Below are 13218 nucleotides of genomic sequence, written 5' to 3' on the forward strand. Positions count from 1 at the left end.
GGCTTGGAATGAGAAACGCTTCAGGTGAAGCTCCCTTCCCAAATGGTTAGCTGGGAGGAACTTTGAGGAGGCCAAAACACTATATATGTCCTCTCTCCTATTTCCTTTTAAACTCATAAATGGAAGTTTTCCACCTTTGGACCTGTTTGCCAGCCAGGGCTCTGCCAGGAGTGAAAAGGGAGGGAGATCAGTCCACCAGGAACTACAATGGCAAGGTCCTCCCCCAGCAACCCAGTATGTTTTGCCATTTCTGTGGTCTGCAGAGGTGAAAGGGTGGCAGAAAACAATCCTGTGCCCAGTAGTCCATCCTATTTCCATTGGGCCCTTCTCTTCTGACTGCAATTTGCACCTCACCCAGGTGTGAAAACCTTTCCTGGGGAGAGGAAGATGCAAGCCCCTCTGTCAACAGCAGGTTGAAGTCACTGTCCTCCTTGTTACCGAGGAAGTGAGTCGGCAGCTCAGCCTCTGATTTTGCTCAGACACTTGAACTATTTATACTCTATTAGACACATATGAAGGAAGGAAATTGGACTTTCTCAGGTTTCAGATGTATCAGCAGGGATGTACGACTGAAAATTAATTCCCTGACACAGACTGATGAAGCCAGCCGTTTCCCGAAACACTGAGATGTATTTTATATTTTTCACAACACGTGATCTCAACATTACATGCTTTCCCTTCTTGGCAGGACACATGCTTTCACAATGGGACTCTGAATCTCTCATTCTCTTAAAAACTTTCTGCTAATTAATCAAAATATCAAGAAATTGGTCAATGTGCCTACCAATGAAAATAGTCTCATAAAATCTATATATCCTGCAATGAATACAGAATGCCATCTAATTATAAAATGACAGAAGAACAAATACAATATTAGGTCTAGTTTAGCAATACCTAGAAACTAAAAGAAAAGAAGAAAAAAAGAAAAACACTTGTCTTAGTGTTTTTACTTATCTCTGATATCTACCTTTTTCTATATGTGATCCTTTTTCTTCCCTCCTTATACAGTTATTAGCTTAAGCATCACTAATAAATCAAGATTATTTCACACAGCATGGGTGGATATCATTCTTAATCCCATCTTGATAATTTTTACATATGACCATATGTTGTTTTATTTCTTTTTTTCATTTTAATTGACTATACTAAAGTATCATCTAAAATCTGGCATGTTAAATCTTTTTCCTCACATTTTTATTGGTACATTCTAATTTTACATAATGGAGTTGGTGTTACATATTCATACATGCACAAAATATAACAATATAATTTGGCCAATACCACTCCCCAGCACTTTAGATATTAAATCTTAAATGTCACGTATTAGCTAAAATGCTAAACAGTTTCATTATGCTTCTGATCTGTTGTCCATTTACTGGAAAAACAGTACTGGCTGTTATTTTGAGGAAGAAAATAGCTAAAATATGTCGGAAAACTTCAGGACCTATGAAATATCATACACATTTGTAAGTCTATTGTTGTTACTGGGTGATTATACTAATTCATATTTTACTTTGTAACAGAAGCGATCATCTAATCAAGATGATTAAAATCTATAACAAGAATTGTATCCAGAGGATGCTCAATATATTGACTGAAAGATAATAGTGAAGGATTTAATGAGAGTTGGCAGGACTCTCTTGACTGTACATTGAAGACAAATAATTGGGATCTCTCTATGCTTGCAACACCTGACATCAGAGAATACTTCCTGAAACCAAGGAAACATGTTGGAGAGAAAAAGCAGAAACAAAGAATCAACAAGACACAGAGGTTATAGACATCATGGAAATGCATCCAAGAACAGTTTCTCTTCAGCCCCAGTGTAAGCCTGTGCCAGGGCTGAGTTCAAAGATTAAAAGCAGCAGTGATTTTTGTACTTTAAAATACTGAGTGTTATTGGACATGTGAAGCTTGTGGTCACCTATCAGCCAAAACCCCCAGTATCTCTCAGTGTAAAACAAATTGCATACTGTAGGAAGTCTTAAAAGGATTAGGGTAGACCAGCCCATCTTACTACAAACACAGGAAGGAGCTCATTGCATCCCCAGTGAATAGCTTTTTAGGAAAAAGAGAAAAAAGGAAAAAAGGGGAAAAAAAAGTTGTATGTATTCTGAAAATCCAGACTGTGTAACCAGAGGCTTGTGTTTCTGGAAACAGTTTCCTCTGCAACTTAATTCCTTTGTTAAAAATAAAATCTGGAAGAGCAACTAAATGAAACAGGCTGTAGCTTTTGGAAAACTGACAGGTAATTTTTGTTGGTCTGTTCGATGGATGAGATCAGGAGAGACACTGTTCTTTAGAGAACAAAAATGAAAAAGAAAGAAGAAGCAACTGGTGCCATTCACCTATCTTCAGGCTCCTTGCCTCTGTGTTGGAAGGGCCACCAAGAGGCCAATAGAAAAGGGTGGGGCACAGTAGAATCCTGAGTAAAAGGTTGTCTTTCGAAATATTCTCAGACAATGAGGTACATACTCATTTATTATCATGTGAACGTTTTCAGTACAATGTCCGCCAAAGATCATCAATTTCAAGGCATCTTCAAACTTCAATTTGCATTAGTCTTGATCTTCGAGTGTGTTGGAGGAAGACAATTTTCATCTTCCCAGATCTTTTACAAGAAGGAGCAATCAGAGTTTCTCAAAGTGATCTCTTCTGTATAGACCATTCCCTGAGTATTGTCCTGCTTTTCTGTTCAGTTTGTTATTCTGAAAATAAATATATAAATATAAGGAGTAACATAAACTATATTCAAACATCAAATAAGCTTTCTTGAATTTGTCCATCTGTTTTGTGCTAAGCATGTGGCTCTGTACTTAGAGGCATATGCTACAATAACAGTGTAAGAATAAATTCCACATCTTGAGCTTGAGAAATGAATGTTATGTTGAAATTTTTGCAAAGATTATAAAATGAAAGGGAGTGTTGCAATATTTATTGTGGACGTAGTGCATTGTAAATTAAAGATTAGTTAAGACTTGGTGATAGATATGTTAAGGGTAGTCTGGTAGGGGAGATTTAAATTCAGTTCAGTTTTTATCAAATACCTATCCTTATGTCTTTCAGAAGACATAGGACATAGAGATAAGTCAGTGACATCCCTCTTTGCTTACCTATAAATCCTTAAAGGAGAATTGGGCAGATAAGAAAATAAATATCGGTCAGCAGGCAAGCTATTATTTTTACATGAGATGAGGAAATTGGAAATGAGTTAAAGTTAATTCTATTCTGGAAACAACCAGCTTTCAACATTTCAACTCTAGTATCATAGCTTTCCTAAATGGAAGTTCTAAATGGCCCATAATTTCTAAACGACTCCATATTGAAATGTGGTAAATGACTGGGCTGAGTTAACTTGATCTGATAACTGACATGGGTGTCTCTCAAGGTTCTGGAGCCTTTTTGAAATCTCATTCCCATGAGTTGAGACATTCTGAAATGGTTCTTTTTCTGTCCTCTATTTCTCAAAAGACCTTTTGTTCACAAAGGGTGAGATTTGAAAGAAAGAGTTTGGAAATCTCACTGGTGTGGAAACTAAGGTCTACTATTACTCTTCATTTTATTCTATTTCACATGCCAACAAAGTGCCATTAAGTACTATTTCTCAGAGAAGTGAGAAATCATGCTTGGTTGATATATAAGGAAAGGTTGCACAGAATGATTGGAATTTGGAAAGAAATTTAAAAGCAGATTAAGACTTCAGTGGTAGAAATAGTGGAGAAAGAGGACAGTCCACTTGCAATACAGAATCTATAGAGGCACAAAGATAGAACAGAATCAGCCATGAGAGGGACAATGAGCAGTTATATTTTGTGGGTTCTTAACATTTCTTTGTGGAAAAGCATGAAGCAAATCCTGGGATGTTGACATCAACCACATTTTGAAAGATTTAAATACTATGTTATAATTAATTCCAGTGGACAGTGGCAGAACCATGGAATAGTTTAACCAAGGGCAATCATATGGTTGAAGTTTATCTTAGTGAAATGAATATGGCTGTCATCTATGAAATTATCTGATATAGAAAAAGTAGTTATTAGAGGAACCGAATAATGGGCTACTAAAATATCCAAGACAAATAAATAATAGGAGTCTGAATTAATTGAACGGCAAGAGCAAGGAGAGGAGAGAGTAAATGAGATCAATATTGTGAAGAAAGAATTCTGCATGACTTGGCATATATGACTTGGAATATACTGAGTGGTTCTGATGAATGGAGGAGAAAATGAAAGGGTGAATGCATTTCACTCCCAAAATACATTTCTGATTGATTAGAAACATGAAAGTTTCTACCATTACTGGAAACTCAATAAGCCAGAAGAGGAGCAGATTGGTCCAAAGGATGGATTTAGAGTCCCTTGGTGGTTTAGATGTCTTAGAAGCAAGAACTTACTATTTGAAAAGCCACATACTAAGATATGAGTCATTTAACAGTGACTAATAGGGTGGGTGTAAGATGACGTGAAGGTGGTGAATTCTTTGGACAGTAGTGGGTTGCTCAGAAGCATCAAAAGTTCCATCATTAAATTGGAGGACTGAAAGTTAAGAAATAGTGGACAATGATGGTGAATAATGATGATTTGTGACTGTGTGACTAAAAGAACTTTGTGTCTAGAAAGTGGACATACATGAGGATTTTTCAGAACAATTTTTGAGAGCATAGAGACTACATAACATAATCTGGAAGTCAATTCATGCTGAAAGAGCAGCAGTCCTTACTAATTTTTCAGAGAAGCACACAGGCATCCACAGTCAAGGTGGAGAGAACTCCAGGTATTTTCATTGAGGGCCCCCCATCGTCAGAGAATAAAGACAAGAAAGACACATATTGATAAAGAAATTTTAATAACTGGAAGGAAAGGATAACACTTTTCAGCTTATAGAACTTGAGTACAATTACCTGACATCTATTTTTTAAGAAAGAGAAGGAAATTTAATTGAATGCACAGTTAGACATCTATCAAAATGAATTTTCTTTAAAAACCTCATATAACAATATCCCATTTCTTTCTCAGCATAATGATTTCTTACCAACAAAGCCTGTCAGTGTTTCCTAGAAGCAATATTGAAGTGACTTCTTGCTGGAAATTCAGCAAATGAACTTTTTCTGCTCCCAGAATCTCTCTCCTCATTAGGCTAGTTAGAAATCCGCCCGGGGCTCCCAGCCCTTCTTCTTTCTGACGGATGCTAAGTGTAGAGCAGCTAATGGACACTTTAACTGTTAGGGGGCTTTCGATTCAATCCCTGGCAGCCTGGCAGCTCATTCTGAGCCCTTTCAGAAGAGCTGCAATCATATGCACAAATACGATGGTTAAATATGGGCTAGAAGGGAAATAGCATTTTTTTTTTTTTCTCTCATGACTAAGGGAGATACTTGTTAAAAACAGGAAATAATTTGTGAAGGTTTCCAACAGGCAGGGACCCTCACCCCTTCAAAAGACCCCCTCCTACCAGAATGTCCCTCTAGCAATCTGCTGCTTGCAGGGAAGAAGATTTTTCTCCAGCTTCAACTCTGCTGATACAGCCTCCTCCTATGGTCCATTATATCACATAATTTTCCTTTAAAATACCATCTAATCCCAAATACTAATAGAATAAAGCAGGCTCAAAATGGTTTGAATTTCAAATTAAGGGAAATTGATAAGTGCACTGTGCATGCAAACATGTTTCCATGTAAATATGTATTATCTGAGAACAGGTGTAATTAGCCCTTTTGCCAATTACATTAGCTTTCTCTGAATCCCCTCTTGCTTTTGCAGCTTTCTGGTCCTAATATCAGCACTAATAAATGGTCAGCGAGCATTCTCTGCTTGTCTGTGCCCCCTTGCTTTCTCCATTTAGTTGGATGGTTTTTCAGGATCATTTCTTTTTCTTGCACTTTCTAGTTCTCTCCTATCAAGCCTGGCACAGAAACTCTGATTTTACAATTCTTGATTTCATTCTTAAACTACAGGTTAAATTTGGTTTGGGAAACATTCACTTGATGTTTAAGATGGCTTAGATTTAATAATCCACAAACGTCTAGACATTCAAATGAGGTCAGGGGAAAAAAAATCTATTCTTTGAAATTTATTTAGCAATTCCAGACATTGATTTGGAGAAAGTGTCTTCCACAAGCAACTAAAAGAGAAATTTGTTCTGGTTCTAAATGTGAATCAAAGTGGCAAGACCCAGACTATCCTATCTTTTTAAAGGTAAGATCTTTTTGAAATCTATAAAGACACTCCTGCAAATTTGGCTGGTGCTGAAGCGTCAAGGCACAATTTATCCAAAATGACTCCATTGCTAGGAGTCAGGAGCTGAATGTAAAAAGAAGTTGCCTTGACAAAGCACTGGAGCTCAAAATTCAGTATTGATGGGTTGTCTTCTGTGGAATGTAACCTCATGATTTCTTCAAGTCTATTGACTGCATTTTTTCCCCTCTTAGAAAAATGTGATACATTTTATATGGTGGCTACAGTATTCAGTGCTACAAGATCCAGCTCATGTGTCTCCCAAGGCTATATAAGAACCAGGGACTTTTCGAGTCTGTGGCAAGCTGTGTGCTGCAGATCTGGCAAGAGTGTGTCTCATTGTTAACTCTGATGGCATGACCTAACATAATGTGACACATACTGAGAGAAGTAATGTGACAAAGTGGATCAGGCAGGCAATGCTGCACATGAGAAATATGACATCTCATCTGAAACCAATCCTGCTTTTAGCACAGATACTACCTCAAAGGGCACATCACTTTTGTCCACATCTTTCAAGCTTTGTGGTGAAACGAAGGCCATGTAAAGGCCACATCAGTTACCGGTGCAGAAGTAAAGCAGCATCCAGATAGTGACAAAAGGCACTCTTTGAGAGGTGATGGGCCTCCAAAATCAGCCAGAAGAGGGGCAATGAGTTGGCAAGCATATGGAAGAGCCATCTATCTCTGAACATGGCAGGATCCCTGGGACTGACATCTATAGCAAAGGAGTCATGTTTCTCCTATAGATGAGGTGGACCCTTCACTCTGGACAACTCCACAGCTTGATCCAAGTTCATATCCTCACTCAACTAATATAGTTCATGAATTTATTACATGCATCAGTCAGATCTTTGTCAGGAATATAAAATCATTCCAAGAATATAGAAAGGAATTTAAAAACATTTGCAAATTGTTGCAAAGGGTGAGAGGGAATATTAGTGAATGGTAGTGCTACCCAGAAATCAGAAAGAAGAGGGAGTCCTGCCTGCCTCCTCCCAGGACTAGACTCTAAAAGTGAGAAAATAAAACTAATTATTCACTCCAAACTACACATGCTATTTGACCCCCAATTTTTCCATTCTTTTTCTGTTAGTTTGGCTGCAGGGACCTAACCAGAAGTCAACTGATAAAGGGAGTAAAAAAGATTTTCAGTTTCTACAATACAGAGCAGAGAACAGGAATTGGGACTAAGGTATAATAGAAGCAGACAATGTTCGACATATTGCATTCAATATTGCAAGGAAACATGAATAAGAAACGTGTGTGTGTGTGTGTTATGCATGTAGGCATAAATATGTAAATAGGTAACCACAGTAAATTACAATATATGCTTGAGGTAAGTCTCAGGTAAGCATGCAGGTATTGTATAATACAACTAGTATCATGGTTTGGATATGAGATGTCTACAAAAGCTCAAGTGTGAGAAAGTACAGGAATATTCAGAGGCAAAATGAGTATATTATGAGAGTTGTAACCTAATCAGTGGATTAATCCATTTAAATGGATTCATGGGTGGTAACTGTACACAGGAAGGGTGTAAAGGAAGTAGATTACTGAGGGACGTGCCCCAGACAGTATTATCCCTGGCTTCTAGCACTCAAGTTTTCTCTGCTTTCTGACCACCATGAGCTGAGCAGTTCTTCTACTGTGCCCTTTTGCCACCTCAGGCTCAGAGCTATGGAATCAGCCAATGATGGACTGAAGCTCTGAAACTGTGAGCAAAAATAAACTTTTCCTCCTCTACGTTGTTGTTCTTGGGCCTGTTGGTCACAGCAATGCAATATTGGTTAACACAGCTATCTTCATGATCAGGAACTGGACTGTAATACTGATTGATATTTTCATTATTCAGATGCAGAAGATACAATATTATCTAAAAGCATGACATATTCAGATACAATATACATTACATGCTTTAATAGCACTTATATTTTAATCTCATTTGGGAAAAACTTTGAAAATAATATTAGCAGTAAGTGCTTCCAAAAATGTGGAATGGATTTGAAATACTGGGTTAAAACTCATGTTTTGGTACTTACTGTTTTTTCAATTGTGTCATGATAAATATTTGATATTTAAATTAAAGACGGACCCTAATACCCATGGAAGAAAACCATATGTATTGATGATGTTACTGTGAATTTTGTAAAAAGAAAAAATAACAGTTCTCTTTTTACAGCAGGATACAGTAAAACAATTAATTATGGAGAATGGAAGAATTTACAATTTAAGTCTGAAAAAGTATTGTCCACAGCAAAATTTCTTTTTCATGACACAGAAATCTCTCATTATATTGATCAGCACTGGGAAACCAAGGCTTTCACTTGGTTGTTCTTTTTCACATACATAAAGATTAACTTTTAAACTGATTCATAATCATTACAATATTTTTAAAGTAACATGTATTGTTTTCCTGCATACAAAATTAACATATGATGGAGGAGTTGGATCAAGATTGCAAACTGAGCTCATTTTTTTATTTCTTTTTGCAGTTGAAGTTTACTGAAATTACGAATCATTAAGAAATGATATTTTTATATACTCATTAGAAATAAGAGTCCAAAACAGAAACTTTTTAGGAAATCCTGAGAGAGAGAAGTTGGGATAATTTTTTCAGAAGAATAAAAGCATTGAAAATTACCAAATATAAATAATAAGAATTATTTTATATCTCATTTGAGAAAAATCTAAGGGTTTTTAATTTAAAAAAATTTTTTTTGGTATGGGGATTGAACCTAAGTGTGCTTTACAACTGAGCTACATCCCCAGCCCTTTAATTATTATTTTTTATTTAATGATTATTTTCTATTTCTCATGATGTTATCCAGATTGGCCTCAAAACTCATGATTCTCCTGCTTCAGCTTCCTGAGTCACTAGGATCACTGGTATGCGCAACCACACCTGGAAAATCTAAAGTTTTTGATGACAAATGAAAACCCAGTAGAAACCTGTAGGAAAATAAAGTGACTTTTGAATTTGCTGGTCAATCTGTTGCTTTCAGCTCTCCTAATTATATGTTTTGTTTATTTTGTGTCTTTTTAGATGTGTGCTTATTTCATCGAGAAGCCAAAATTGATGGTAAGATTTTCTCTGCTTCCTATAGTAACTATTTTATACTCAATTTTGGAAATCAAGTATAATTTTATATCATGAACTATTTTTTAGGTATTTGTATTTTTGCTTAGTCATCCAATGAAAAGGTGAATCTGGGGCTAATGTTTGGCGGCAATACATGTTCGAGTAGGGGCATGTATTTAGACCATTTTAATTTGCCCAGGTTATAAAATCATTAGCTGAAAGGTCAGTGGATAGATAGAGTTATTTACCAAATTTCCAGTACCACGTGATCAGACCAGTCCTTGCTGTTTTGTTTTATTTTGTTTTGTGTGTTTTTGGTTTTATCTTTGTTGCTCCTTTTTTTTAAATAAGCTTTTAAATAATTTTTTGTTTATGTTCAAACATTTTTTATGTTTGAACGTTTTTTATGTTTAAACATATTTTATGTTTAAACATTTTTATTTATATTTAAACTTTTTTGTTTATGCTTAAGCATTTTGTTTATGCTTAAGCCTTTTGTTTATGTTAAAAACCTTATCAAAAAAAGAAAACAAAGACAAAAACAAAACCACAAAAAATAAAACAAAACAAAAATAAAACAGCCAGGATCATTCTGATCACATGATACTGGAAATTTGGTGAATAACTATTTCTATCCACTGACCTTTCACCTAATGATTATTAAACTGGGCAAATTAGAGATCTAATCAAATACTTGCCCCTACTCAAACATGAACTGCCAACCAACATTAGCCCCAGATTCATTTCTTTAAAGGGAGCTAGGAATATGCATTTAATTCCTTGCCAGAATTAGCATGTTAGAATCTAATGCCAACAGAAAGCATCCTGGCCACAGTTCACTGAAGGGCCACTGCCGAGGCACCTCAGACTTTGGCCAGGAGTTTTACTTGAAGTTCCAGTTCCAGAATAAATGTATGGAGTGGCGTTCAAGCTAGGAATGGGGATGAAGAAGTTTTCAGGGATGGAGTATCCCTATTTCAGAAATTATTTCCCACATATGTAGTACAGGGTTTATGGGGATGAAAAAATGGAGTTTATTTACTAATTTGTTTGCCAGTTTATTGTCATAATGAACGTGAGTGGAAATGTACAATTTTGTTCTGTCTTTGCGAACAATTTAAGCATACTTTGAATAGTAAAGTTTTATCAGAGGTACAATAATCTCCTAAATTCCAGGAGAGTTGAAACCGAGGATTTAATGTGCATTTTGATAGTTATTTCAGTAAAATAAGTTTATATAGACACCTTCTTAACTCCAAAGTATAAGTATTGGATTCATTTTGAAGATGCAGAATATTTTCCCTTACAGTAGTGTCAAACTTTTAAGCAATTTATCAGTGATCAAATAGCAAACAAAATGATGGATCCAGGATTTAATGCAAGTCTTTATGGTTCTAAAGACCATGCCTTTCTTTTTATCTTTTAAAATTTAATTTTTCACCACAGTATGTAATCATTAAGGTGTGATTTAAACTAAGACTTCACGGTGGAAAGACCTGAGCCTGGTGGTGCATGCCTATAAACCCAACAACTAGGGAGGCTGAGGTAGGACTATCACAAGTCCAAGGTCAGCTTCAGCAACATAGTGAGACCCTGTCTCAAAAGTAACTAACTAACTAACTAAATAAGCCTGGATATTTAGCTTCTGGTGAAAAGAATATTGACAATCACCCTAAAGATGTGCAGGTATATCAAAGGGTGAGAAAAACTGAAGAAAAATTCAGAAGCAAGAAATTTCACAACAGCAAGAAGGAATTCTCCCTGGAGTCTAGAACATAAGTATAGCTGTGGTGTAAATGAAATAATGATAGTGAAGATATTGCACCTATTATCCCCTAAACATAATTATCTACATATTTCTGTAGGAGTTGAGTATCAATTAGCTGTCTTATATTTTTAATCCAGCAGCATATCCTGGGTAGTTTGGGGTGGAAGAGATGGTAAGAATGGTGTGGCAACTTAAGAGAACTTTGTGATTGAAGGTAGGTTATCTGTGAAATAAAATATACTTTTATTTAAAAGGGAATTTGTGAGGAAATAGGTAAGTATAATTTATATATTGTTGGCTTAAATAATATATCCATCACATTAACATCACATTAACCTAAGTAAGAAGTAGGTAGGTTTTTATCTTCAAAATAAAATGATAAATTTAATTTTAGAAATGATGAAAGTGAGAAGATTATAGGTCACCCAGGAGATGATGCATAATAAACAATTTTGGATTAGACCTATCAGACAGCTGAGGGCAGAATTTTAGAGTATTACAAATAGAGGTGATAATTGTATCCAGTACATAGTAAATTCTTAAATATTAATTAAACTTCATTGAATTGCATTAAAATGGATTCAATTGAACAGGGTCATCAAATGCAACAGAGAAAAGTAGTCAAACAATTAGAAGGGCAACAAGATATTTAAGTTGTGAAGTTACAGAAGCACTGGAGGAACAAGTAGGAATCACACGGGGCCAGGCAGGGAATGAAAGGGACACTGGAAGAGGTGACTCAGTAGTATGGGGGCTGGAGCTCAGGGAATTCTGGAATATGTAAGTGGTGAAAAGTAGAGCCAATTATACGGATTTAAAAAGGACATATAACAATATGATCTAGCATTAAAATGTTTATTGCATATCTACTAGGTTAAATATAACAAAATTAAAATGCTTTATATGGGTGCAGGGTTTTGCAACTTATCAGGCAGAAAATTGTGCCAGGTGCTAAGATGGTACTGAAATATACAGAATGTGCCCTTGATAACCTCCCAGTTTTCTATGGGAGATAAAAGCAAATACCTGAGTAGAAAAGTGTGAGTGCCTTAAAATGACAACTTTGCCTTTTCTCCAGGAACCTTCTCATTCTGCTGACACCTAGGGCTTCTTTGTTATTTCCTGATGAACAAATACAGCCTGTAAGATAGACTCTTCCTTAGCTGGATTTTAAGCTCTCTGAATTCAGGGACCATGTCTATCTTTTTCATGCTGCTCTCTAAGCACCTAGAACAGAACCTGTCTAATGGTTTCTCCATAACATCATTTTAAAAAACGAATTAGTGGATGGATAGGGATACTATTAGATCCCTAGCCATTGCTAATATGGAATACTGCTTTATACTCCCTTCTTGCATTTTTCAATTGTATTTACCCATCTATATATTTTTCCTATTACTTTAATCCTTACCTGAAGAAAAAAGAAAGCCTCAATAGTTAGTTCTCCTACTTGAAACCCCCCACACTAAATCTCTCAACCTCATGTCCTTGATTTGTTCCTTCAACATCATAGAAGCAACCCAGGTACCTTAAAAATACAATAAAAGATACTGTTAGATTCTTTTGAACGATAGAAAAATGCAATTTTCTTCACTTTCTCAAAATGATATAGCTTTTGAAAATATTAGACTTTTGACCAACTTCTGCATTCAGAGCTAAAGAGTTGCCTTTCCATTGCTTTCCTGCATGAACATAATGTGATTTCATATTGTTCACCTGGTTCAGATAAATGGAAAGTTATTTGCAGTTAGTCTGAGAGGTGTGTAAGGACTCTTTTTGGAGAGTTGATCAGGTTTAGCTAGACTTTGAAGTCCTTGGAGTCCCTATAACCACCCAAGTACATGAAATTATTTGAGAGGATGATGAGAAAACCTGTTCTGATTAAACTGAGACCATTCTCTGACTTCCTAAACCTTCAGACAACTTAGGAACTAATGCACTGTGCACATGTCTCTTTCTGAAATGTTCTCCGTCTTAGTTTTTATATGAGAGTGAGCACAGTTCTGCAATATCTGAAGAAATCTGTGGATTCTGTAGAGACAGGAACAGCGTGACATAAATCTCAGGAAGGCTTCTTATTTCACAAATTTCCCAATTGAGTCCTGCTATTGTATGAGTCTGGGCTCTTGATCTCTG

Source organism: Sciurus vulgaris, assembly GCF_902686455.1.
Source record: "Sciurus vulgaris genome assembly, chromosome: 14".
NCBI lineage: Eukaryota > Metazoa > Chordata > Mammalia > Rodentia > Sciuridae > Sciurus > Sciurus vulgaris.